Source organism: Girardinichthys multiradiatus, chromosome 3, assembly GCF_021462225.1.
Source record: "Girardinichthys multiradiatus isolate DD_20200921_A chromosome 3, DD_fGirMul_XY1, whole genome shotgun sequence".
Lineage (NCBI taxonomy): Eukaryota > Metazoa > Chordata > Actinopteri > Cyprinodontiformes > Goodeidae > Girardinichthys > Girardinichthys multiradiatus.
The window spans coordinates 29,296,150-29,321,502 of NC_061796.1; the positions used below are offsets into that span (position 1 = coordinate 29,296,150).

At 39.1% G+C, this 25,353-nt stretch overlaps 1 protein-coding gene across 2 annotated transcripts in view; it reads left to right on the forward strand.

Moving 5' to 3' along the window:
- The first annotated feature begins 8,183 nt into the window (after positions 1-8,183).
- The window catches only part of zbtb7b (zinc finger and BTB domain containing 7B), a 29,431-nt gene continuing 12,261 nt past the window's right edge, over positions 8,184-25,353 (forward strand). Inside the window, exons 1-2 of one of the 2 annotated variants that reach the window (XM_047362152.1) lie at positions 8,184-8,730; positions 12,447-12,545. The gene's annotated coding sequence lies outside the window, so the exon portion shown is untranslated. The remainder of the gene's footprint in view (positions 8,731-12,446; positions 12,546-25,353) is intronic. The other variant, XM_047362153.1, reaches the window with a different exon arrangement.

The following is a 25,353-nucleotide window of genomic DNA, read 5'->3' on the forward strand; positions in this document are numbered from 1 at the left end:
TAAAACCTCTGAAGGGAGGAGTCCAGGATGCATCTTAAGCAGAGCCTCAAACCACCTCAACTGTCTCCCTTCAATGCGGAGGAGCAGCTGTTCTACTTTGAGCTCCCCTTGGGTGAGGGAACTCCTCATCCTATCTCTTAGGCTGATTCCAGCCACCCAGCTCTTTTCGGCTCTTTGAAAGACACATTGCTCCTCCTGAATCTAAGGTTCAACTATCAGTCAAAGCCTCCTCTCCAACTCCCAAGAGTAAGCTTTTCCAGGGAGGCTGAGAAGTATGATCCCTCGATATATGGAGCACACTCTTTGTTCCCCTTTCTCAAAAATTGGGACCACGACCCCAGTCTGCCACTCCAATAGTGTTGTCCCAGTCCCTCATGCGACACTGAAGAGGCGTGTCAACCATGACAGCCCCACAATGTCCAGAACCTTCAGAAACTCAGAATGAATTTTATCCGCCCTGCCAACTGAGGCGCTTCAATGTTTGAAAGGCTTATTTTATTTTAATATTGCTGTCAGAAACATGCAGTTAAGTGAAAAACGTTGTGATATGGTGAAGTATACTTAGGAAATACCCTGGTAGCTCAGAATGCTACAGTACACCCTTTGAATGAAAACTACCGCTGGCATCATGAATTTTTGTAATTTCACTAAACGACACAGTAATTACACATTTTCACTTGATTTTCAGTGTATCATCTGGGGGTTTTTACATGGAATACCATTTTAGACTTTGACCCTGGTGTGACCCTGGTGACTCAGATTTAGGCGTGATCTCTGAGAAATGGAGGTTTGTGACTTAGCCGCAGCACACTGTGCAATAAAACAATTTCCAGTGTGTACTAATGAAAACCCTTCGTCCTCCCAACGCAGAGTTTCCTGATGCTTTTTCTCCTGGATTCCCAACCTTAATCCTCTACCTCTGAGCAGAGAGCATGCACATTCAGATTCAAGGTTAAACTTTAAATTTAGGAACACTGAAGACTCTACTGATGCTGCTGAATGAAACTAAATAAAACCCAACCTTCGGTTTGTACTGACACACCGGCTTCCCCTTCAGTTGCATTGTCATTCTATTTCACATTTCTTCTTCTGTTCTAGTTAGTGGCAGAGAAGTCTGCAGCAGTTTTTCTGCACGCTTGCAACCATCAATTACAGATTTATAGGCATTGTAAGTAGATGTATGAATACGACCTGTTGAGGCACAAAAGCAGTTTCACTACAGACACAGGATAATTTGTAATGCTGAATTTACCCTGAAAAAATGTTCCTTTGGAAGCCTTTGTCTAATCTCATTTTGCATGCCTTTAAAATGAAAGAAAAAAGCCCTAATAAAATTGTGAAAATTAATGATTTGTTGTTCATGATGAAAGAGTATGGTTGGATTTGTTGGTTTGAAGTGCGATGTGCCAGATGTATGAGAAAATGTTTTGCTGGATAAAACTCTCGCATCCATTCCAGTGAATGACAAAAACTAACTTCTCAAAACATCAATCCATTGTCTATATCTGCTTATCCTTGCAGGGTAGCAAGAGGCGAGGTGGACCCCGGTCGGGTCACCGGTCCATCACAGAGCAACACAGAGACACAAAAAACAAACAACCATGCACGCACACACACACTCACAAGTTTAGAGAAACCAATTAACGTAACATGCACAGTTTGGGACTGTGAATGAGTACCAGGAAAAAAACCAAGCATGCTCAGGGAGAGCATGCAAACTCCTCACAGAAAGACCCTAGGCTGGGATTTAAACCCAGGACCTTCTTCCTGCAGGGCAACAGTGCCAACAACTTCCGTGCAACCCTGCTTCTTCAATCATTAAACCAGTAATGTTACTTTGGCTGCTCTTGTGATAGAGATGAGCTAAGCAGAGGCCTGCCCAGCACATGTAAATTGAACAGAGAGGTGTATTAGGACTCTCCTCGTCAGGCTGCCTCCACCACAGCTGTTTGCTGAGAGTTTAAACTCCCGTTGCAGAGACACTGCTTGATTAGATGATTAATTAGTGATTATATTTCAATGTTTTTAGCATCTATGCATCTGAGAGTTACTGTACTACTACAGGAACACCAGTTACTACTACTCTCATGATCTGTAAAACTTTGAGTTTCATTGTATTCTTATATTTTGCTTTTTTATGTTTTATTGTTTACACTCTTCCTCTATGTCTCAGCTTCTGGCACTTCCTCGGATGTTCCCCATCTGTTCATTAACTTCCTGTGTAGCATTCAGAAATCAAACATCCAACATAAATACTCCTTGTTTTAGTCAGTTCCCCGACAGATCATCTGCTTTTCTTGCCTGCCTTATTTTCACCTCATGTCTGCATTGTGTCCACAACAACCTCAAAATATGGCTATTACAGCATTTTAATTAGAGACATTATTTAGTACTTTTTAGTATTAACTACTTGTTAAAGTCTTTTTAAAGATGCCATTAATCCTTGCAAAAACTTCAGATTTCAAACTATGGTTAGGGGTGGGGGCCAAGTGTTAATTTCTATCATAGGTGCCTTTAAGCTTCTTATCAGTCATTCAGACTATTTAAAGGGAACAAATATGCTGCTGGGTAGTTCGATATAGTTGTATGCACCACACTCAACACTGACTGGGCAAAGCAAACAGGAGCTCTTTGAGGAGGTCAAACTGGAGGCATAGACGTCACATGTTAAAAGGCTACAAGACTATAAAGGCTACAAGACCATCTCCAAGCAGATTCATGTTTCTGTGACCCCATCTGCCTCTGTTATTAAAAATGTTAAGGCCCGTTGTGATGTAGACAAACACCCTGGATGTGAATGCAGGAGAAAATGCAACTTAAGGATAATGAGGTGCATAGTCCAGATGGTTGAAAAAGAGTCAGAAAACCTTCCAAAACTATTTCAGCTGAAATCTAAGATCAAGGTGCCTCACTTTTTGATCATATTATCCATCTGATTGCATTATCCAATTCAGTTTTATTTATATAGCACCAATTCACAACACATGTCGCCTCAAGGCACTTTACAAAGTCAGTTTAGTCGAATCATACAGATTGCAAGTCAGGTACATACATTCCAATTAATCCTAACTATCGAACAGTGCAGTAAAATTCAGTTTATCTAAAATAAATCTATTCCTTATGACCAATCTGGAGCAAAATCCTGGTTTTTCTGTAAAGGTAACACTCAATACTTAGAAATAAATTGTGACATTCTGGTTTCAAAATAAGGCATCATTTTCTGGCCCTCAATGGCCCATCCACGGGCCCCTGAGGCTTAAGGTCTTTGGGACCTAGAAAAACAGAAACTGGGAAGGGAGGAAATAAGGAAGGACACAAAGAAGGAAAGTAATGAAGAACACTAAGAAGGAAGGACAAAATGGAAGACACATGGCAGGAACGTAGGAAGAGCTGTAGAAAAGAAGGTGTCATAATTCAGTTTAGTGAAGGACTCAAATGCAGAAAAAAACTGAGGTGAAGTTGAATATTTTAATAATAAACACCAAAGAGAGCTTTAACAATGGTCTTGCACAGTCACCTTTACTCGGACAAGGGACATGAAACATAGGAGATGGAACGGGCAAGAAAACTAGTTTACTGTCCTCCTTCACAGACATCGGCCCTCCTTGTTGCCTCTCCAACTGCCCTCCTCATCTTAGCCACTCGGATTCCTCTGCTGCTTACCATTCACCCACCTGCCTGTTCACCCTCCAACGCTCTCCATTCCTTCTACACCAATCCTAAGAAAAAGAACAACAGAAATCTCATTACTCAAGCAACGTTGTTCTTCATCATCATTTTAAGAACTCCTGCTACATTCAAACTCATAACAATACAGAGCAACTCTCTGCCAAATACTAACATCTACCTCTCCTCCTCAGTCCTGAACCGGAGCCCGACCTGGAACTTTGCTGAAACCTCACTCAGTATTCAATCCTCAGTAAACCTTTTAATCCATTTACATTGAGTCCATAACTGAGTCCTAACAGAACTAAGATGACAGATTTGTTATAAATATGGAATAAACAGTTAGGGATGCCATTAAAATTTTGCAGATCATGACAGTGTAGCTATAAATATTTATGGGTTTTCTGGTATTTTGTAGGAAGCATTAAGGCTGGAAGGTGCGAAGACATGTTGCAACCATAGCCATATTTTTTATCACGTTTTACATGTTAACAAACTGTGCCTCATTGAATGAATTTGACGCCTCATGTAAGGAGAAACCTTCAGAAAAATCAGACTTGTAAGTTGCACAGTAATCACTAGATGGCGAAAATGCTTTAAAAATCATGCACACAGCAGGAAGGAGAGAGTTGCGTGATTGATGTCATTTTATAGCTTTAAAACAACTTAATAATAACATGAATGGAGAAGAATACTTTTAGAGAAACTGTAATTTGTGAAATGAATATTAATGCTCGCGGTAAGATCTAAAGAGAGTACTGTAGAGGTTAATGATGGCAGGAGAAGCCTGGATTACCAGCCATGAATAGAGGTGGAGGGGAGATAAACAGAGCTTGTAATTGCTGCCTGTCATTTGGCTCTAAAATAGACTCAGAGGGAAGTCTTTACCCTCTAGAAACAAACTAGTCCACCAGGCAGAAGACAAATTATGAGTGTTTCTATCCCTTGCTACAACACAGTGTTGTAATATATATATATATATATATATATATATATATATATTACATCTCTCTCTCTCTCTATATATATATATATATATATATATAGAGAGAGAGAGAGAGAGAGAGAGTAATAGCTGTAGTCAATCCACAAACAGACAGCAGGATCCTTCCTGCTCTGCTTTAAAACAGGTTGCATGTGCTGCTGCAAGTTCAACCACAGACTGAGGGTAACTCCTCCAGACTGATTCATCTGAGAGGCTTTATGGGAAGTAAAGCTGTGCACATTTAACAATAGATCAGGTGTCACAATATAGAATAAATAAAAAGGGTTTAAAGTTAAACATTTAATTATAGAACGTATTAATGTGTTGTGTTGTGCTGTAAAGCATATATTTCTAAATAAGAAATAAATTCACAGGCATTTAATGTGGAATAAAGTTTTGTGCTACAGGTTAAACTAAAATGTTAGTTTGGATAAAGTATCTTGAGTTGAACTATTCCACACTGAGCTGAATTGGGTACGATAAACCTTTTTCCCACACCACTGAGGGTATTTTAATTGGTGCAGTGCTCCCAATGAAATCAAGATTGAGCAGCGGGTAATAACTTCTGTAGCTTTGGCCTAAAACTACAAAACAGCAACAATCTGTGTTTGTACTTCGCATTCATTTTTCTTTTAAAACCTAGGTTGAAGAATCCCGAGTAAAATAATTGTAATTTATACAGATTTTAAAGCTAAACTGGTAGCTTTTATTGCCCTTTGCATTAGATGTAATATAGAGATATTTAATATAAAATTATTTGATTTTCCTTTTATGTACAGCAAACCAGCATAAATACATGCTATGGTGATAAAATAAAGTAAAAGCAGACATTTATGCAGTTTTTATTATTTTTAAACCCCTCCAATGAGTGAGCCACCTTCCTTTTAAGAGTCCTGACCCCTGCTGGGAACTGTTGCTTTCACACAAACACCCTGGAAATAAGTTAGCCCAATGACACATTTTGTTCACATCTGGCAGCATAACCGCAGAGCAAGCACAGATTTAGGGTTTGGGGGGGTGGTAATACAGGTGGGCTGTCTGAGTTCACCGCAACCTTATATATAGACTTCCTGCACCCTCGATACAAAACCCACCAGCTCACACACACACACTGCAGGAGCTACATTACACCAGATGAAGATGAGATTCAAGTTTTAAGAAAGCAAGGTGATTCCCATCCCCATTACCACTTCAAAAACAAATCAGAAGCCTACAGTCTTAAAAGTTTTTTTTTAGCAAAAAAAAAAGAAGCGGCTGTGTAGTAGCATATAAAGACGAAAGAGCTGCTTCTGTGGAGGGAGGATAGGAAGGTGGTGCTACAGGGTCGGTATTTAGGCTAAAACTTTTAAAAGACCAAAAACACCAAGAAGTGGAGCAAGTTACTATTTTTAAATACCAGGAAACTATTCTTGAAAACAAACTTGTTTTGTTTTTTTTACTTTTCCATGCCGTTTACACTTAGAAAAAAATCAACAACTTTTGCACCTTTACCTGCTTATCTTTGCAGGGTCGCCGAGGGGCTGGTGCCCTTGGCCAGGAGTCATTGTGCAAGAGGCGGGGTATACCCTGGACGGGTTGCCAGTCTTTCACAGGGCGACACACAGACACAAAACTATTTATCAACACACTCATACCTAAGGGCAATTTACAGAGACCAATTAACAGAATAGGCATGTTTATGGATTGTGGGGAGGAACTAGAGTACCTTGCTAGTTACATTTACTTGATTAACATTTTTTTTTTTTATGCATCATACTCTTGAATTCTACTTCAGAAATATTATCACTCTTACTTGAGTAAAATGTTTGGCCACTTTACCCACCTCTGACAGGGAGAACATGCAAACTCCATGCAGAAAGACCCCAGGCTGGTATCTGAACCCAGGACCTTCTCATTACAAGGAAACAATTCTAACAGCTGCCCCAGCATGCAACCCTACAAAACCTTTTTATTTTGAGGGCAGCTGGAAAGCATCAGTAAACACATACTCATCACGGTTTACAGTTCATTCAATAAGGGTGTTCTCACCTTCATATAGTACAGCAAGAACAGACTGAATCAGGTGATCAGTCTGTCCGGTGAGATTATTGGCTCAAAACAGAACTCACTGCTGAAATTATCCAATCTACAGCAGAGTTATCCTCTTCAGTTGTTGCTTCAGTTGTTGCCTTTCGGCCCAGGACTTAAAGTTACATAAACAGGGAAGTCTTGTGCTGTACGTTTTTTTAACAAGGAAATACTGAAATAAGGTTAATGTTTCAAAACATTTATTTAAAAATGAATTTTAATCCAAAAACGTGTAGTGTTTGTTTGTATACACCCTCTTGTGCTCAAATATCCCTAAATAAAATCCAGTGCAGTCAATATTTGCTCAAAAGAGACCTACTTAGAGTATGGATTTTAATGTCAGCATAAATACTGTTGCTGGGTGAAAGCACGAACATTAGTGCATTATGAAGGCACAGTTCAGGTAGAAGAATCTGTCAAGGCCACTACTAGTTGTGCACTTTGCAAATCTCATTTTTAAGGATTTAAAGTAATCCTGAGAGTCTAGTTTTTAGTTTTCCACAAGCCACAAAGAGCAAACAGAAAGGACCTATGGTCAGATCAGATTGAACTTATTAGCCTATATGCACAACGTACTACACATCACCCTAAACACACCATCCCCACAGTGAAACATGGCAGGGCAGCCTCATGCTGTGGGGATGCTTTTCTCCAGCGAAGACAGTGAAGCTGATCGCAGATAATAGGAAGATGGATGGAACTAAATACAGGATAGTCATGGAAGAAACCCTGATAGAGACTGCAAAGTAGTTAGGGGTGAAGATTCACCTTCCAGGTGGTGAATGACCCTAAATATACAGCTAGAGCTACAAAGCAATGGTTTAGATTATAGCACGTGGTCTAGTCAAAGTCTAGACATAAATTTAATTGAAGACTTGAAAATTGGAGTTTGCTGATACTACATATACATATATATATATATATATATATATATATATATATATATATATATATATATATATATATATATATATATATATATATATATATATATAGCTTTTGATTCTTGTATAGGCATATTATCTTTTTGTTTATGTAGGTGATGTGCTTTGTGTATTTATTTTTGTATGATCCTCTCTTGCTAGATGCAAAGAAGTTTCTGTTTTATGCTAATTTAATGAACAACAAAATATCTTATCTTGTATTAGATGTGACTCCCTCAGCAGTCTCTTGTTTTCTTTTATCTTTAAGTGATTCACAAAAATGTAATTCTAAAAAAGTCCCTTCTGTTGCCCTTTGAGCCTTCACACTGGATATGATACATCCTCTGTGCGAGTTTCATTTATCACAGTATAGTTTCCTTTTTACTTGATTGATCTGCTAGGCGCATGAGTTTGAAGCTCTACTTCTCCATCCATGGTCACCTCCAGATGGTTTCTGGATGGGGAAATAGCTGAATCATGAGTTAATTAATTCTGTTTCGACTGAAAACGCCTTTGCATCTGACAGGTAAGCTGGTGGCAGATATCCCTCAATCCGCTTCCACTGCCCACCTCCGAGCAGTGATGCCCGGGGGAGGAGGAGCCCACCTCTCTCCGACAGGCACCGCTGCAGGCCTATCGGACCTCGGCCGGACCCCTCCCCGTGTGCCCTGCCCACCATGGCGGTCTCCTCTTCTAGCCCTGCAAGAGCCAATCCGGCGACTGGGTGTAATAAGTAGGACAAGCCGCTTCCTGGTTCTCAGAAAGGAGGAGCTGGGAGTCAAAGTGGGCGAGCGGAGGCAGAGCGCCGTGTGAGGGGGGTCAGAGCAGCCCAGCGAGCCGGCGGACCACAGAGACAGCAGGAGGAGCAGGGCAGGGGACAACAGAGCGGACATTTGGTGAGGAATAACCCCCCTACCGAGCGCTGAGGTGAGGACGGAACCTACCTTTAAGAAGACAAGCGCTGGGAGGTTTTAAAGAAAGGGGAAATTAAAGCTTTATTAGAAGTCGTCAGGGTGGGACGGAATAATCCAGGAAGTGTCGGTCAAGTGGGAGGCGACGAGTTGAGACAGGTGACACACCGGGACTCAGGTAACCGCTTCTCCTGATTCCTCTCGAAACGAAACAAAACTACAAAACATATTACTTAAATATGACTTAATAGTCTGCTCTTAGTCGTGGCGAGAATAAACCTTCCTCCCCCACTTCTTCTTCTACTTCTTCTTCAGCGGGATGACAGGAGTGACTGTCCTCACTGATATTCTCTGTCGACATCTGTTTTCACCTTTTAAGCTAAAGAAAATGAAACGTTCAGGTTGACGAGGCCGCTGTTAGAGATGTGCGCGCTTTGCGTTCAGGTGAGACAGGACAGAAGTGGGGTCGGCGGGTACATTTCTGAACACCGGGCTGCTAATTATAGCCGAGAACACCGGCTGACATCCAAAACCTAACCTGCTCTCACGCACGTCCACCTGGACGCGCGCAGGCCACTAGATATGTATGGCAAGACATTAGTGCCAAATATCGGCACTTTTCCAACTGACCTGGTAAAGAAATTATACAAAAAAAAAAAAATTCACCTTCTTAATAAGTGAGGATGCAAAACTCGAGAATGTCGTATTTTAACGCCTTCATCTGAGCGGCAAAAAACCCTTGACGTTTTATTCAGTCATCAAATGTTATTTTTAACTCCAGTTCACACCGCTTGACCTCCTGTTTCTGAGAGGCGAAAAGGTGACATCTAGTGATGACTAAGAACGAATAAGTCAGTGACTCCCTGGTGTTTTCTGACGCCTCTTTATGACCGGCTAAAAACAGTTTCATCTGGTCACTGAATTTGGCTTTTTTACGTTAAGAAGCTGCACACTGAATGCCTGTTTATGAGCAGTAGCAAATACGTTCAGTGACCACATAGAGCACTAGTGTCTATCAGGGATCCCAAGAACACAATGACTGAATTGATTTCCTGTCAAGAAATTAGTTTGTTCTTTTCTTCTTCTCTTCTAAGTAGACAGTTTACAAACCAGCTCATTATTGCTCCCCTTGTGGCTGTAGTGAAAACTCTCTCTTAGTGGAGCGCTGCTTTGACTTGGCCAAAACCAGTTGTCTAGACATGCATGGTTGTCCATGTGGCTTGCATTCACGGGCCTAGAGAACACTGTTGAGACATTTTTTTGGTGACAACTTTTAACATCATTTATCTGGCTGATAGGTTGGAAAAGTGATAATATTTGGCCCTGACTGCTTGCTATATTAGGTTGGGAAAGTGTAAATATTTGGCACTAATGGCTTGCCATAGGCCTGCTGGATTTGGCCTTCTGTGCCAATAAACGATCTCCCTACAGTGGTCTGTTAATCATCATCATCATTATCATCCTCATCATCCCCACGGCGCACCCTGTGTTTTATTTTAATCCTGACCCAATCCTGTGTTACAGCAGCATACATGCTCAGGCTGTAATGTTAGGTTAAGGCTTCTGCCTGCTACACTGGGTGGGGAGAGGACTGTCAAGCCAGTGGGCTTGCGTGTGTGTCGGTGTCTATTCATTATAGAGGTGGATGTGCTGCTGACTCTCCCCTCTGACAGACCGGCCCGACTAGATCAACTGGCTTGGGTTTGGTTTCCCCATCTCGGCCGCAGCATGTTGTTTAAATATTTAGGCCTTCCTACTGGGAAATTATCACTTCCACTTGTGAATAAAACTGAAATTTGGAAAGGGGAAAAAAAATCACCATTGTCATGTGGCTGGACTTTTCCAAAGTGACATGCTCAGGATTTTGCAACAAACTCTTAACACCAGCTTTGTTAACACAGCAGACATTTATGTGCAACGCAATTAGACGGTTGTGTTTCATCCTGATCTGACTCTGTCACGCTTTACTGTCTGCAGGCCTGCTTGCATCATACAGTTATTTACTCTTGATCTGCATTAGGCAGCGGCCAGTAAGAGACTCTCACGGTATGATAACCTGGAGTAAAAATTAGAGATGCATGGATCAATCTGCCTGGAATCAACCAATTTTCCTTTGATCATCTCTGATCTTGGGTCAAATACTGAAAAATCAGATTTTGTTTTGTTTGTTTTTGTATCAAAACTAAGAACTCCAGCCTAAATGTATGTAGTTTGATTCACTTTTTTGAGTTTAATAAAAAGCAGATAAAGTTTGGTTATGCATGTTTCAATGTAAAATGGGGATAATCTTGTATTTGCTTTATTTTCTGTTGAATTCAAAACCACTACTTCTATCAAAATACCTGCATCACATTTTTCATGTTTTATATGTTATAGCCCTTAGAACAAAATGCAATCTGTGAAAATTGGAATTTACCAGAATAGACTGTAAAGAAAACTGGCAATTGGCATCAGCCAGTAAAAGAGCAGAATTCGTACATCTGTAGTAAAAAAAATACACAATATTCCCACTAAAGTGTAAAATAAAAATCTATAACATGATCTAATTAAATTTATTTAAAACAGCCAACCATCTATTGTCTATACTGCCTATTCTTGCAGAGTTGCTGGGGGAGGGTGGTGCATTTTTCCTAAAACAAAATACCAAAAATGTCAGTTGTATGAATGTTATATTTAACATTTGTTATTGTTATTTTGGTTTTGAGACATAGACTTGAACATGCATATAGAATAAACTCAGCAGAAATAAGTCAGAGGTCATTGGGCAGAATATTATGCTCTTTTCTTATCTTTTCCCCTTGAGCAACAAGTCCAACAAGCTGGTCAAATAGGCAAGACGTCCTCTAGCCTGCAGTTGGCTGTTTACAGACATGCTGCTCATATTCAAAGAGCTCATCCCCCTGAATTTCACACCCAGTTACTGCAATCAATCTTAGTTGGAACTTTGTTTGACGCTTTTAATTTTTCTAATTCAGGTTTGTTTGTTTAGGTATATGCTTTTAATGTGTAACATGTATTATACTCTTTACTTTTATTGAGATCATGCTTTATCAAGCTTTCTGAATCACAGTTTGCCAGCTGTTTGTTTTAAAATAGAATTACTGTAATAGGAGTGGAGCTCCTTTAGTCCCCACACAATGACGGTCTGTGTTTTTTGCAAATAGAAATGTGCCAAACAGCCAAATTTCTCTTTCTTTTTTTCGTAAGCGAGGAAAGAGTGTAGCAGCCCTTTAAGCCAGTTAATTGGCAGTAACAAGTGGGGGAGGAGCAATACTGGCTTGATCTATGCTCTGTACAGCCAGAGAAAACCCTTACTTTGGCACTTTGTTTCATTTTTGAAACCATAACTTTTTAGGTCAGTTTCTGGTAAGCCTTGATACCAGTAACTGGCCTGTGCCTAATGTGCATACACATGCTTGCCTTTCATTTCAGTATTTTGTTCGACGAGCTGGAACCATCAGGAAAATACAAAACACTGCCCACATGCCAGCATCTCTGTGTGCTATGTAATGACCATGTTTATCTGTGAGACGTGTCTCTGTGGGCTTTCCTGACCCAACCTGCTGCAGGAGGGCTTCTTTTTGAAGCAGTCAAAAGAGGAAGCTGTTGGTTTCTATCCGTTTGTTTTTTTTTTTTTCTGTCCTTTCAGAACCCCAGCTCCCCTCCCCCCCCATCATAGGCACTCTTCATACTCCAGATTAATGTGACATATATTATAATATCGTATGGGTGTGCATGTGAATCCATTTACATCTTTGCAAACTTAAATATATTTTGCAAAACTACAAATGAAACAAGCATCTCAGTTGGAAAAGACATTTAATTCCCATCTGTTCAGGATAATCAACATTTACATTTTATTAATGCCACTGGAATTCCCTTGCTTCCCTTTAGGTTGAAGATTTCTGGCCTCTAAAGGACAAAGGAAGAAGGGATAATCGTACGAGAGACGGACGGCAGGCACCCATCGTCTTCTGGGTTTATGGACTGCAGGTAAGAATCTTTTAACGGATTTAAATGCTGCCTTTCTGGCAGTTTTTGCAAAACATTTTGTCTTTCCTATAAGATGCAATTTATGGATGTCTAATATGCTACAGACACCAAACTTCACTATAGCTTATATTCACTTTTATATCCGTCAGCTCTCTTTTAGATAAAGGTAAAAGGCTACATTAGGTGGGACCTAATAGCCTAAGTGAGGATGTATTTTATTTTTACTTATATGGGGAAAGAAAAAACGCCCTATGACACAAACTCAAAAATTAGAAATTTCCAAATTCCAAGCAACCTGCCTCCACCTCTGATGTGGGACTTCTTAAAAAAATAGACAATCATTTAACTTTTTTTCTTTTTCTTCCTTAGAATCTGTTTCTACTTGCATGATGTTTAATAAAAAAATGTTTAGCATAATTACTGTAATTTTGAGTGTTTAAGTTGAGTTGCATGGGATAAATTGTGATATTCATTCATCTACAGTTTTACGCTACAGTTCTGTGGCAATAATACACAGCTGTCAGTTGTACTGTTCATGTAGTCTCTGAATAATAAACTGTCCCAATATGAATATTATTGAATTCTCTCATTGAGTGTCTCCTCAAAACAAGCATGCTTCTTGTACTTAGAAGGTTTATCATCACATATGCTCTGTCTGCACATTCATGAGGTTCTGAGCTGCACAAGGTTGAAAGCTGAGGGACACAGTGGACCTTCAAGGCCATCTGACAAAATTATCACAATCGAGCAAACCACATGAGCAAGTTGTGGAGACAAAAAAAACGAATAAGCAAAAATAAACCATTTTTAAGACCGTTTTTATTTTGTGACATTTACACAACGTGAATGAGTCTATATAGTCTATATTTATGTTGTAAATTTGAAAGCAGATGTACTTTTCTGTGGTAAAATGCTTGTTTTAGATGATGTCTCTGTAAAAATTGCTTTCTGTTTGTACTCGGAGGTCAAAATATCCATGTTGGTAGTCAAGAAAAAATCAACTGGAACATCTAAGGCTGGAAGTCCGACCTTAAAAGTTAAAGGCTCCTTAGCAGACCCAACATTAAAATCCAGTATGGCTTCTGCATGCACAAATGTAGGAATAGCTACAGTAATGACCTGTTTATTTGCACTGACAATAAATTGTAGTTTATTAAATCACCGTCTGATGGTAAGCATGTTGTTACAGAGCTGCAATGCATAAAATGCAGAGAAAAACATTGTTTATGACTTGATAGATGTGGCTGGACTGGTCATTAGGCACAACAATTGGCCAGTCCCACTGGTTTCTGATATTATTGTTCAATATTGCTGTTTTGATGTTATGATCCGCCCACATTTTCTACACTGCTCTCTTTCATAACATTGTCCCCAACACTCTCCCTGAGCTTTAGCATCTGGGTCACCTATATCTATACTGAAAACTTAATAAAGTTTCCTATTTAATACTAATGATTTTATTTATTTTTTTACCTTGGATTTATTGAGCACACAAATCCCACTGGTTTCCAGCTGGGAACTGGTGTGTGCACACTTTGGCAAGGACATGTTGAAGGGGAAGCTAGAATCAAACCAACAGCCTTCCGCTCTTCCCCACCTACGCACAGCTGCCCCCATAAACGAAACACGGTTCTGAGTACTATCTTCAAAAGCTCAATCTATTTCAACTGGTTACCTTTCTGGCTGGTTATTTGGTTTTGGTGGATCAAACAGGACAGGTGTTACTGCAGTAGGTTGCCCTGTGGTGTAAATACAATAGCATAAAACTGGAAGACAGAACTAGATCAGAAATGATTGATTTTAGGCATATAATGGGTTTAATGTGGGAGTAAGGGTGCATGACATTAGGAAAACATTATGTTGATATATTTGATTATCAGGATTTGTGATTCTGATATTGTTTATACCCATATTTCCCACACTCTTTCTTTCTTTCTTTTCCTTAACCTGTGTCCTCACCACTCGCCCTGAGCCATTGCATCTTGGTCACTAAGATCCAAATCAGATGTTAGCTTGAGGGATTCTGCCAGTCCATCCAAATGGCCAAATGTATCCCTGGAAAGCAGAGTTTTATTATATGGCACCTGAGGTTATATAGGAAATATACAACATGTTGCATTAAAGCAGACCTTTGTGATGTAGATACATTGATATTATGATGATGATGGTGATATGTGTTGTGCAGCTCCATGTCGGAGGGAATCACTCACTTCAGGTTGGACTTTAACTTTGGTTTTTTATACGTTAAAGTTCTGACACACTAAAACAAATATACTTATCAAGATAAGTTTAGATTTTTGTCCAACATCTGAAGATTATCATACAGGCTGGTGACCTACAAATATATCTCCATTTCTAATAAATGAAGAGCTTCCACAGCTGTAACTATTGGGTCAGTCTTGGACACATAATTTTCATATTCTGCCTTGGCTCCAGTTACGATGTTACAGTGGTGTTTTCACATTTTACCACACAGGCCACAGAAAATAAATGAATTAAAAATGAAAAACTACTTTTATTGGAATTTTTCTACACAACAGCATACACTATGAAATTAAAGTAAAAGTATCCTGATTTAGCAGAAGAGGGATCTGTAAAAACGTGTAGATCCAAAACATGTTTGCCTTTTTTAAAAGAAATGCCCCAGGTCCACAAAATGTTATGAGCCAATTCTATTTTGTTATTTTCTTGGTTTAAAAATTGTTTTTAGTCCATCAGCAGCAAGAAGGGGAATCTGTGTCACTTTTCTTTCAAAAACGTTTGCAGTATTTAGTCAGGTTTAATGAAAAGTTGTGGTCCCATTTACAATGAAAATAACAAGAAAGCAAATAGCATGCTGAATAAAATGCAGATATACAGTATTGTGCCTTAAGTTACGTGTGTTTTCTTTTTTTAAGAAGATTTTTAGTCAATGCAAATTCTGCCATAAATAATTTTTTATAAATTGTCCCTCTGCATCAGCCGTCTATGCTGGGGGGCCAGGTCGGAGCCATTCTCGAATTGTGGTTGGATGACACATCAAAATCATTCCAAGGGCCACAAAGGGCCCATGAGCCACACTGTGGGCACCCCTGCTCTAGAGGAATGTTTTTCTTTGTCAGTAGTGATCATTTGATGCTTCTGTATGGAACTGTGGTGAGACTGCTGCAGGTGCACATCAGCAAGCAAAATTAAATGTGCAACTTTCAGTATTTGCGCACTGTGGCAAAAAATCTACAAACCAGTCAGTGTCTCCAGTCAGGTTTCGTGTGTTCCTCCTACTTCTTGGTCATACCACGTCAAATAGCAATACCACTCCAACAGGTTTAATCATAGTTCAGTATAAATATAAATTGGATAAAAATCAAATCATTCAAAAATGTAAATATTTAAGTAGTTAAACAACCCTAACCTTCTTTTCCTTTCCATCCAGACTGGTTTTCATGCTTCCAGTCAGCTCCTAACTGGTTACAAACAGACTGAGATAATAAAAATCCATTTGCCCTCATTTATCAGGGGGGAGCACTTAGACAAGAGCTCGACTAACTTCTGATATTGACTTTATCGAGGTCGTTGCGCATTCTTTGCTTCTCTGACATTGTTTACACCACAAACACTTTGTGGTGGTCAAACTTTGGTAAACGGCAAGAAGGAGGAGCTTCCTGGAGACTTCCCCGTCCTTGAAACAAAGTATGAGCTGAATAAAGTGGTCAAGCAGTTGAATATTTTATAGGCAACCTGGAAGTTAACTCCTCTGTGGTTTGCTGGCTGCAGTCGCTCTATAACTTCAGCTGGCCTCTGAAGATGGCTCAGAAATAATGGCAAAGAGCTGGGATGATATTTGTAATTTGTATTTGTTGCTGGATAATATGCATATTAGAGGTGTTGATGACCCGTGAGTCCTAATAATTAGTAGTGTAGCAGTAATCCATCGTACTAGACGAACCTAGGGAAACAGTGTTATGGATCATCTAATAAATGATAATCTAAAATGTTTTAAATGTTAAATCTGTCATTATAATGAAAGTAAATGTACATGACTTACACCAACAAAGGTTATTAATTATGTTTTTTAAGGAAAAGATAAAATGTCTGTAGGGCTATGGAAACAAAACTCAATTTCTTTAAAAAAAAAATTGAGCTGAAGCATTTTTAAATTATGCTTTAATTTCTTAATTATTTTTAATTTTTAGATAAGATTAATAAGCCAGGACTTTTTGTTCCCCTGGGGTATAGATTTCATGTGACACAGACGCCCAGGTCTCTTAGCCGCTCTTCAAAACAAGAAAGAGAAGAGAACATAACATTCAAGTAAAGCTGTGTGTTTATTTTACTGGATTAAAACCCGATCATCGGGGTTGTTAGAAACTGTAGCTTAATGTAACCCTCAAGTCAAATCAAAATACAAAAATACAACAAACATGCAAATTACTTTAACTTTAATAACAATATAAAATATTTCCTCCTAAATATCTTTGCCATGTAGATGCTTGAGGTGTAATAATGAAACAGGCATTTTGTGCTAAACTTTCAAAGAGACATATTTACATTAAATTAATTTGGAGGAATTTAAGGTCTGCGTTTAATGGAGTTTGGTGCATCAAATGCAGCAAATTTTACATCAGAAGTTGAAAATTGTTTCTAAATTTGCCGTGTTTGTATATGTGTTTTTTGGGAAAAAATATATATTACCTTTTTTATAAAAATGTCATCTACTTGTCCTGAGCTTTTTCAATGACTATTTAACCAGCTAATATTAGCTTGTTGTATATGGTTTGCTCTTTTAAAAGCACAATAGCAAAATTATTCTGTGCAGTAATCAATTGGAAACTGTTAATAAATGATCTGTGTATTGAAATTAAAATAAACATTATATGAAACATTGTAATAAATGTAATAGGCAATATAATATTTTGGAAGCAGTAGGAATAATAGTTGCTGTTTGTATATTAAAAGCAATGAATCATATTATTTAACATTTTTCATTAAAAGCCTTTGGTGCAGGAGTGTCGCGTGGCTCAGTGGTAAAGCTGACATACCATATGCTGAGGCTACAGTCCTCGACACAGCTGGCCTGGGTTCGATTCCCAGGCCTGGGGTATTTACTGCATGTCTTCCCCTTCTTTCTATACCCTGCTTCCTGTCCAGCTACTGATGAATGAAGCCCCCTTGTGCCCTGAAAACTTTATAACTATGATACGGTAATATTGTTACACTTTCAATCCTGCCATGATAATCTCTAAACATGGCCTCAGTTTCAGAGTTGTTCAATGCTAAAAGGAGGGTCTGTATTCGTAATGTTTTCTAAGATCTTCGTTCATGTTTGATTTTGTTCATGTGTGCATTTGGGTCCGTCGTGGGCAAGCTTGCGTGACGAATCATGTGACCGTGGCCTTGCTGCACTGGTGACAACCATGTGTCCGTGAACCGGTGGATTTAGGGAAGTGACATATCGAGTGGTCTGCCGGGCGAGGAACCTGGGCACATGCGTACACACATTCATGCATGCATATGTGCACACGGTTCCAGGAACTGCTTTAATTAGGGCATGTAAGCCCATATAAATTCCCCCTTTTCAGACATGGGTCTTTCAGTTTCATGCGAACCGAGGCAGTGGGAGGAAGGTGGGGAGAGAAGATAGAGGAGGCGGCAGAATGGGAGTTTTTTTTACCCCCCCTCCCATGTTTGATGGTGTTTCATTATCTTGTGTTATATTTGCTTCTATCATTCTGAGAACATCTCTAGCATTACTCTGAACTGTATTCATGTGAAAATAATGAGAAATTACACGTCGGTGCTCAGACTGATGTGTCATCGTTTGCATGAGGGTCACGATGGTTCACTGGTGGTTTGACGTGATGGCACCTTCTTTATGAGGCCACTGCAGGAACTTTTCAAAGCATTTATTTTCCGGCTATATTTAAACCTTTGCATTAAGAGGTGAGGCCCGGATTTATGAACAACTTCAGCGCCTGTGTCGGTCGTTTCTCCACACTGAAACTGTAATATCTCAGGGATGACTACATGCTATCTGTAATCCAGGCGGCTGCTGCTGCCGTTGTATTCGAGTCTTGCCCCCACTCGTTCTGTGTCAATAGAGGAAGTTGTGTATCTGCCATTTCCTCTTTTCAGTCATGAGTTTCTGTAACATTTGACAGCCCTCCGTTGCTCTCGACCACCAGCCTCACAACCCACGCCATCCCTAGGCCTTAACCAACTGACAGGTGGCCTTGAGTCTTTGTCTTCTCCTTCTTCTTCTTCTTCTTGTAAAGCTTCAGAGAAACGAAGACTTGAGAAAAAACAGCTACACAGGCTGAAGGAGTGGCAGTGATTCAGCTCTTCTAGTAACACTGCAATTGTTTCTGTACACACTGAGCGGGCGGTTATCATAAATAGGTACAGTGAGACAACACTTCAGGGAAAGTGAGAATAAACACCCAAACATGAGCAGCCAAAAGGGACTTGTAGCTGCTGAAAGTGACCCCTTTCATGTTTGTCACTCAAAGGGGAACTCCAGCAGCAGATATGGAGGCTTGTATTCCAGAGGGGCTGATTGTCATCCCTATACGGGAAAAAAAAACCTAATCGTCTTTGTTCATATTTAAAAACAAATCAATTATTTAGGTAAAATAACATGCAACTCCTTTGTTTTCTGTTTGTAAAATACGGTTGTAGCCAGATATCTATATAAGTTGCAAAAAAAAAAAACCTAGAACCATTTTTTCTCTCTCTGAGATGAAACCAGACTTTTTCTTTTTTAGGTCAGTAAAACTTACCAAAATTATTTCTATTTGCCAGTATATTGAAGAGAATCTTTTATTATTATCTTTAAAGTCAGACGTTTGCATACGCTGCTTTGGTATGCCTTTAATCTCTTTAGGAAAGGCCAGTTGGTTTTTAAGGTTCTGTTTTAATTTTCAACATTGGAGTTAATTGGAGGAATACATGTATAGGCCTGTCACAATAAGCAATAAATCAATTAATCGCATTAAATAAATTAAACGAATGACAAATTAAAACGAGCTTGATAATTTCTGTTTCCAAACGTGTGTTTTCCTTGTCTCTCTCTCTCTCTTTCTACTAAAAAGACTGGAAGACAAGAGTTCACTGTTGAATCAGTCTAGACTCACTCCTCCCCTTCTCGTTTCCTTAGCGTAAGGAGTGAACTCTGCATCAGGTACTTGCTTGCCAGGTGCAGAGTTCACTCCTCCCTATGCTAAGGAGGAGTGAACTCTTCACCTGAGAGGAGTGAACTCTGCATCAGGTACTTGCTTGCCAGGTGGTGCCTGTGGTCTTATGAAATTGAAATGAAAGTGTTTGGTCATAAAGAACATCGTCACATTTGGAGGAAAAGTGGGAAGCTTGCAACCCTGAGATGGCCATCCAAACTGAAGTACAGAGGCGGCAACATCATTTTGTCATTATGTTTTGCTGCTGGAGGGACTGGTGCACTTCACCTAACAGATGGCATCATGACAATGACCCTAAGCATACAGCCAAATTAGTTACGTAAGTAGGTTGAGGACAACAAAGTCCATGTTTTGGAGTGTCCATCACAAAGAAATGATCTCAGTCTGATAGGACATTTCTGGTAAGAGCTGAGAGGTAAGGCGGCATACAAATGTGACCCAGTTATAGCAGCTCTGACAGGAGGAATGGGCCGAAATTCCAGCAAACTAGGCTTGTGGAAGGAAAACCCAAAACTCTTTGACCCAAGTCATACAGCTTAAGCTGCTACATATTGCGGAAATGTATGTAAACTTCTGAATTTCAAGATTGTGGAAACAAAGTCTCAAAAACAAATATCTCTTTATTCTGACATTTAAGTAGAAATAATTTAGTTAAACCCAGCTGACCTAAAACAGGACACGTTTAGTCTGATTTATAGTCAGACAGCAAAAAAAATTGATGTTTTAAATGTATTATTTGGTTTCAACTGTACATGCTTCTGGTTTAGTTGATTACCTGTAACATGGCATTTAAATGCTGTGTAACAGAAAAAAACGGTACAATAAGCAGTTTTTACTCTTCCAGCCAATGTTGGTGTTTTACACGCAGCATGACTGAAACCTCTTCCTAAATTTGCTCTGATGCGTTTAAATGCCTGTAAGTGAAGTAAAAACGAACACACTCCTCCACTTCTCATTCTGTTCAGCTGATTTGTCAGGAAGTTGACACATCTCTCCTTCTTCCTCTACGATTTCATTCGTATCGCTCTCTTCCTGTCTTTTCTCTGTCTACTTGTTGGGAAGCGATTGTTCTTCTTCTGCTTTACCTTTCCCTCCGAGCCATTTCTACAAGTTTTTTGCTTTTATCTATCCATCTGCTCTCGTGGTCGACCATCTTCACTGAGCACAGGAAGAGGAAACTGATCAGGATCAGTTAGTTTTGCGACACTGCGATGTGTTTTTGTGTGTGTCCAGTACTTTTGCAAGATCTTCCTTTTTTAAAGTGGGAGGTTGTTTGTGCCGGAGGGCTGCTGCTGTTCAGATCCTCCCTTTGATGTGGCAACTTTAAATACAGGATGCAAACTTTTATACTCGCAGTTTAAGCTGGTGTTCTTGTTGACAGCCACAAAAGCTAAAAAGTTTCTCAAAAACATTTTTTCCCTCTCAGGAAAACATCTTTAAAAAGCTGGAAAAGGTGCAACAAAATACAAAAAAAAATTACCTGATTCATGTCATCTTGCAAATTTGCATAAGTGCATTAAATAAAGATATACACATAAATTCATAATGTTCCTTTAACACTGCCTTCTTAAAAAACCCTACCTGTACCTCAACACCCACTCTACCTAAACTTAACAAAACACACAGGTATTTACACTCATCTGTACTCTCGTTACTGAGAAAAAAGCACCAAAATAACCCTTTATGATCATCTTCTGAAGATTCTCATCAGAAAGGTTTTCCTTTCAGCTCACAAATGATTTTGCAGTCACAATTCGTTGCGTTGCACTGTTTGACTGCAGTGCATTAAGCCAAGTCCCAAAAGCAACACATATGTATACATCAAGCAGTTTTCCAAATATGTTTTCTTAGTTGCAAAATATTCACTTGAATTCGACCCATTTTAAGTAAAACTTCAAAATTATGTGGACACGAATTATATAATCTCCAAGATTAATATGACTTAACAGCTGTGTAGTTCAGTTATGGACACACAAACACAATTAGCTTCAGGTTTTATGAGTTTGATCCAATTTGATCTTGCTTTTTATTGTAAAGTTTATGAGCATTCGTGTTTATAAATGTTAGAAGGAAATTATTGTTTTTTGAGGACAAAATTGTGCAGGCAAAATGTACCAGGGGTTGATGTGTTTTGAACAGAAATCCTAATTTGATATTTTTCATTAACCTTTTTTGATGTCGGCACATAACTCTCCACTTTTACTTCATATATTAATTGTTGGTTGCAGAAACATACTCTCACACTCATTTTAAAATCACTGGTCCACACACATGGGCTCTAGAGTAACTGTAACCAAAGCATTTTTAAATTTATACTTAATTTTATCAGTGTCAATGAACACTATGACTTCCTGTTTCCTTGGGGTATAGATTTATAATACAGTGGCCCATTAATCTTTGTCATGCTTCAAACTAGCAAAGACAAGAGAACATGCTATTGTGTAAGGCTGATGTGGGTAAATCTTTATAAATCAGATAATGGCCACGAGAAAATAGCTACTCATCTATACTTGCCCATATCTACAGCAGAGTTTCTGCAAGTTTCAGGAAGTTACGTTTAAGACTTTTTAAAAACGTTTATGACCAACTGACCCACTAATTTATTAAATAAGTTGTATTTAAGAGAATTTAATAACCTTGTCCACATGAATTGTTTTGTTGGCATGTCATTGAAGTGCCTTTACATCTAGATCACCTAACTTTGACACCTACAGGCCAATAAATACCAATAAGAGGAGAGAAATGTGTCTATTATTATTTTTTGTTTGTTTTTTACCAGAGGCTGCATAAACAAAGTTCTTTATGTTCATGACATTTCATACTTCACAAGAACTCAAGTGTCTCCCACTGCAGCCCACCACTTTCAAATTTCAGTGACACCACACAAGAAACAAAGTTGTGCCCAGAATATGCTTTAAGAACAAGTTGCAAGAACTTCAAAGGAGGAGAGAGATGAAACTCCCTTTTGGTGATTCTAAGTCTCCTTTCTCTAAGCCAAACCAGTTTGAGCAAACTTTCAGAAACATTTTGATTTACTTATTGCCTTCTTGCATCAAACGACTTGTAGTTTTGTCACACCCAAATTTCTCAGCCAGAACTACAAATCCTCGGACAAACGAATACTACCAGCATATTTCTCACTAAACAAAAGCACACATTTAAGACTTAACTAAATATAATTTATGACGTAGTATTGAAAATCAGGGTGCATTTAAGACTTTTTAAGGCTTTAAAAATAAGTTTATTAAATGTGTGGCTGTTTTATGATGTTTTACAGAGTTTCTACAAGGTCTTTAATTTAATTATTTCAATTTTGGGCCTAAAAAGTCTTGAATACAGACAGATTTTCTGTACTAGTTCTTAAATTCAATTTAGTTATGTCTTAAATTTTATTTGAGCATTCATTCATTGCTTCTTTTGTCATTCGGTTGTTCTGGATTCAGGTGTTATGCTGTGACAAAATTACATAAGGGAACCAATAAGCCCAGCCAAATGGAAATTCTCAGACATTTACCTTCTCTGCAAACCTGCAAAAATAATTCTGCTCCTGAAACTGGCTTTAAATATGTTTAGGCAATTAAAATCAAAATATGCATGTTGCATAATCCACACGCCAGCTTCTTCATCTTGAGAAAGTGTATATTTAAAGAGGTTTGCAGAGAAGCAGGGACTATTGTGAAGCTTACAATATCCTGCAGGAAGGCATTGAGGTTAGTGAGACATTTGCCAGAGCTGAAAAACACCAATTTAGGTCGACAAAGTTACCGTATATTGAACTTGCTTATGCTTTTAAGTAAATGAAATAAAATTATAAGTCAAGTAATTAGGTTGTTACAGTATTTTTCTGAACTCGTGTCAGTCTTAAATGCAAATGATTATCTTAGGAGTACATTTAAGTGACCGAAGCTTGCAGAAGTCCTGCTACTGGCAGAAATATAATTCAGAAGTTTAAAACAACTAGAGTTGTGACAAACAGTGCTGGGTGAGAACCCAGGTTTATGTTGCCACCATGCATGGTGAGGAGGATGATAAATGAGGTTAAGTAAAATCTCTGAAGCCACTGTAGGTAGAACTGCTGCAAAGAATTGCATCTTGGCGCCACAAAGTTTCCATAACGGTTTACTTGATTGCTTTTGCTCATGCTTATTGGGGAACTAATAAGAGTGGAGAGCACCGTATACTTTCTGAGACTCCTTTTGAAATGATGCAGTTGGAAAGCATCAATTTAAGTAGCTAAACAGGCAACAAGAAGCTCATAAAATGACAGATTTTTGAAGTTTTTTAGGACACCGACTGAATAAAAGAAAAACATATTTTATTCTGCGTGCTTTGTTTTTCTGCAAAGGAGTGTGAAAATGAACCAATGTTTGTATTATGAGTTTCTTGGTCCACAGTTACACCCCCACAGTTCCCTGTTTGTACCACAGACCGACATGCTAAAACACCCCCGCTCAATTACTGCAAATGTGCTTATAAATTACTCATGTTTGACCGTAACAAAGCTTACAAACCCATCTATGTTTGATTCCTTTTGGGCGTTCGCACGTTTTAATCAGCGTTATAAAAGAAATCAGGTTCGATACAGTGAGTGATTCGCCTACACACCTTGATGCTCCAGCATTCTCACACAGCTGTGGAGTGCTGAGGGGTAGAAACTGCTGACCAGATGAGGAGCTAAAAGAAAGGGGAGAGCAAAGTGTGAAACCATGCCGTCAGCAGGCTTTCTCTCTCACATCTGTGCTTGTTCTCCATCTAATGGTGAAACTCCCTCTTGGGTGATGCTAATGATAGAGGTGGCTGCTACCACATCGCTCCCTCAGACATCTGCCTACACACACACACACACACACACACATACACACAAAAACACAAGCATACACCTGCAAGGACTCTTGCTACTTCCTGTGGCTGCGTGCATGTGTTCACCTCTTGCTCGATCGTTGTGTTTACCTACCAGCCGTCATGTCACAGCTCCTCTCCCTTCTGTCTGTCTCTCTCTCTCTCTGTCTGTCCCCCCTTCCTCCCCCCTTGTAACTCAACTCTGTCGACTCTTGTTTCACGTCTCGTTGCCGACACAGATTGTTCGAGGCCAAGACTAGATTTTCCTGCCTTAACCTTTCTCCTTCTCCTCTTTATCTTTTAGAGTATCTCTACACCCACTCCCCATTTTCTCACTCACACTCTCTCATGTGTTTCTCCTCCCCCATACTTTCCCTATTTTTGTGATTTCTAAGAATATGTGTGTTTTTAGAAGACGTGCCATCCTCGTGTTCATGTGTTACTGCTGTCATATCGTTTCAAATCTCAGACCATTTTTCCTCTTTCCGACCTCAGATTGACTTCCTTTCCTGCTACTGCTCCCTCATTGTTTCACAGTAAGAAGCCGAGCAGAAATTATTTCTATACAGTGATTTAAAAGGAAACACAGTAAGAGCAAAAATGTTTTTTTCACGATTTTGGTGCCAGAGCGAATCAATTTCAGAGAAGCCGCTTATGTTTGCTCAACAGTTTTTATGAAAGAAAATCTTCTAAGTCACACAAAAATAAAGATTTGTTTCTACCAAATTTAGTAATTTTATGTAAGAAAAGTAATATTTGTCACCAATAGATATAAAATGACAGAGTTTGGCTGTTGGTTT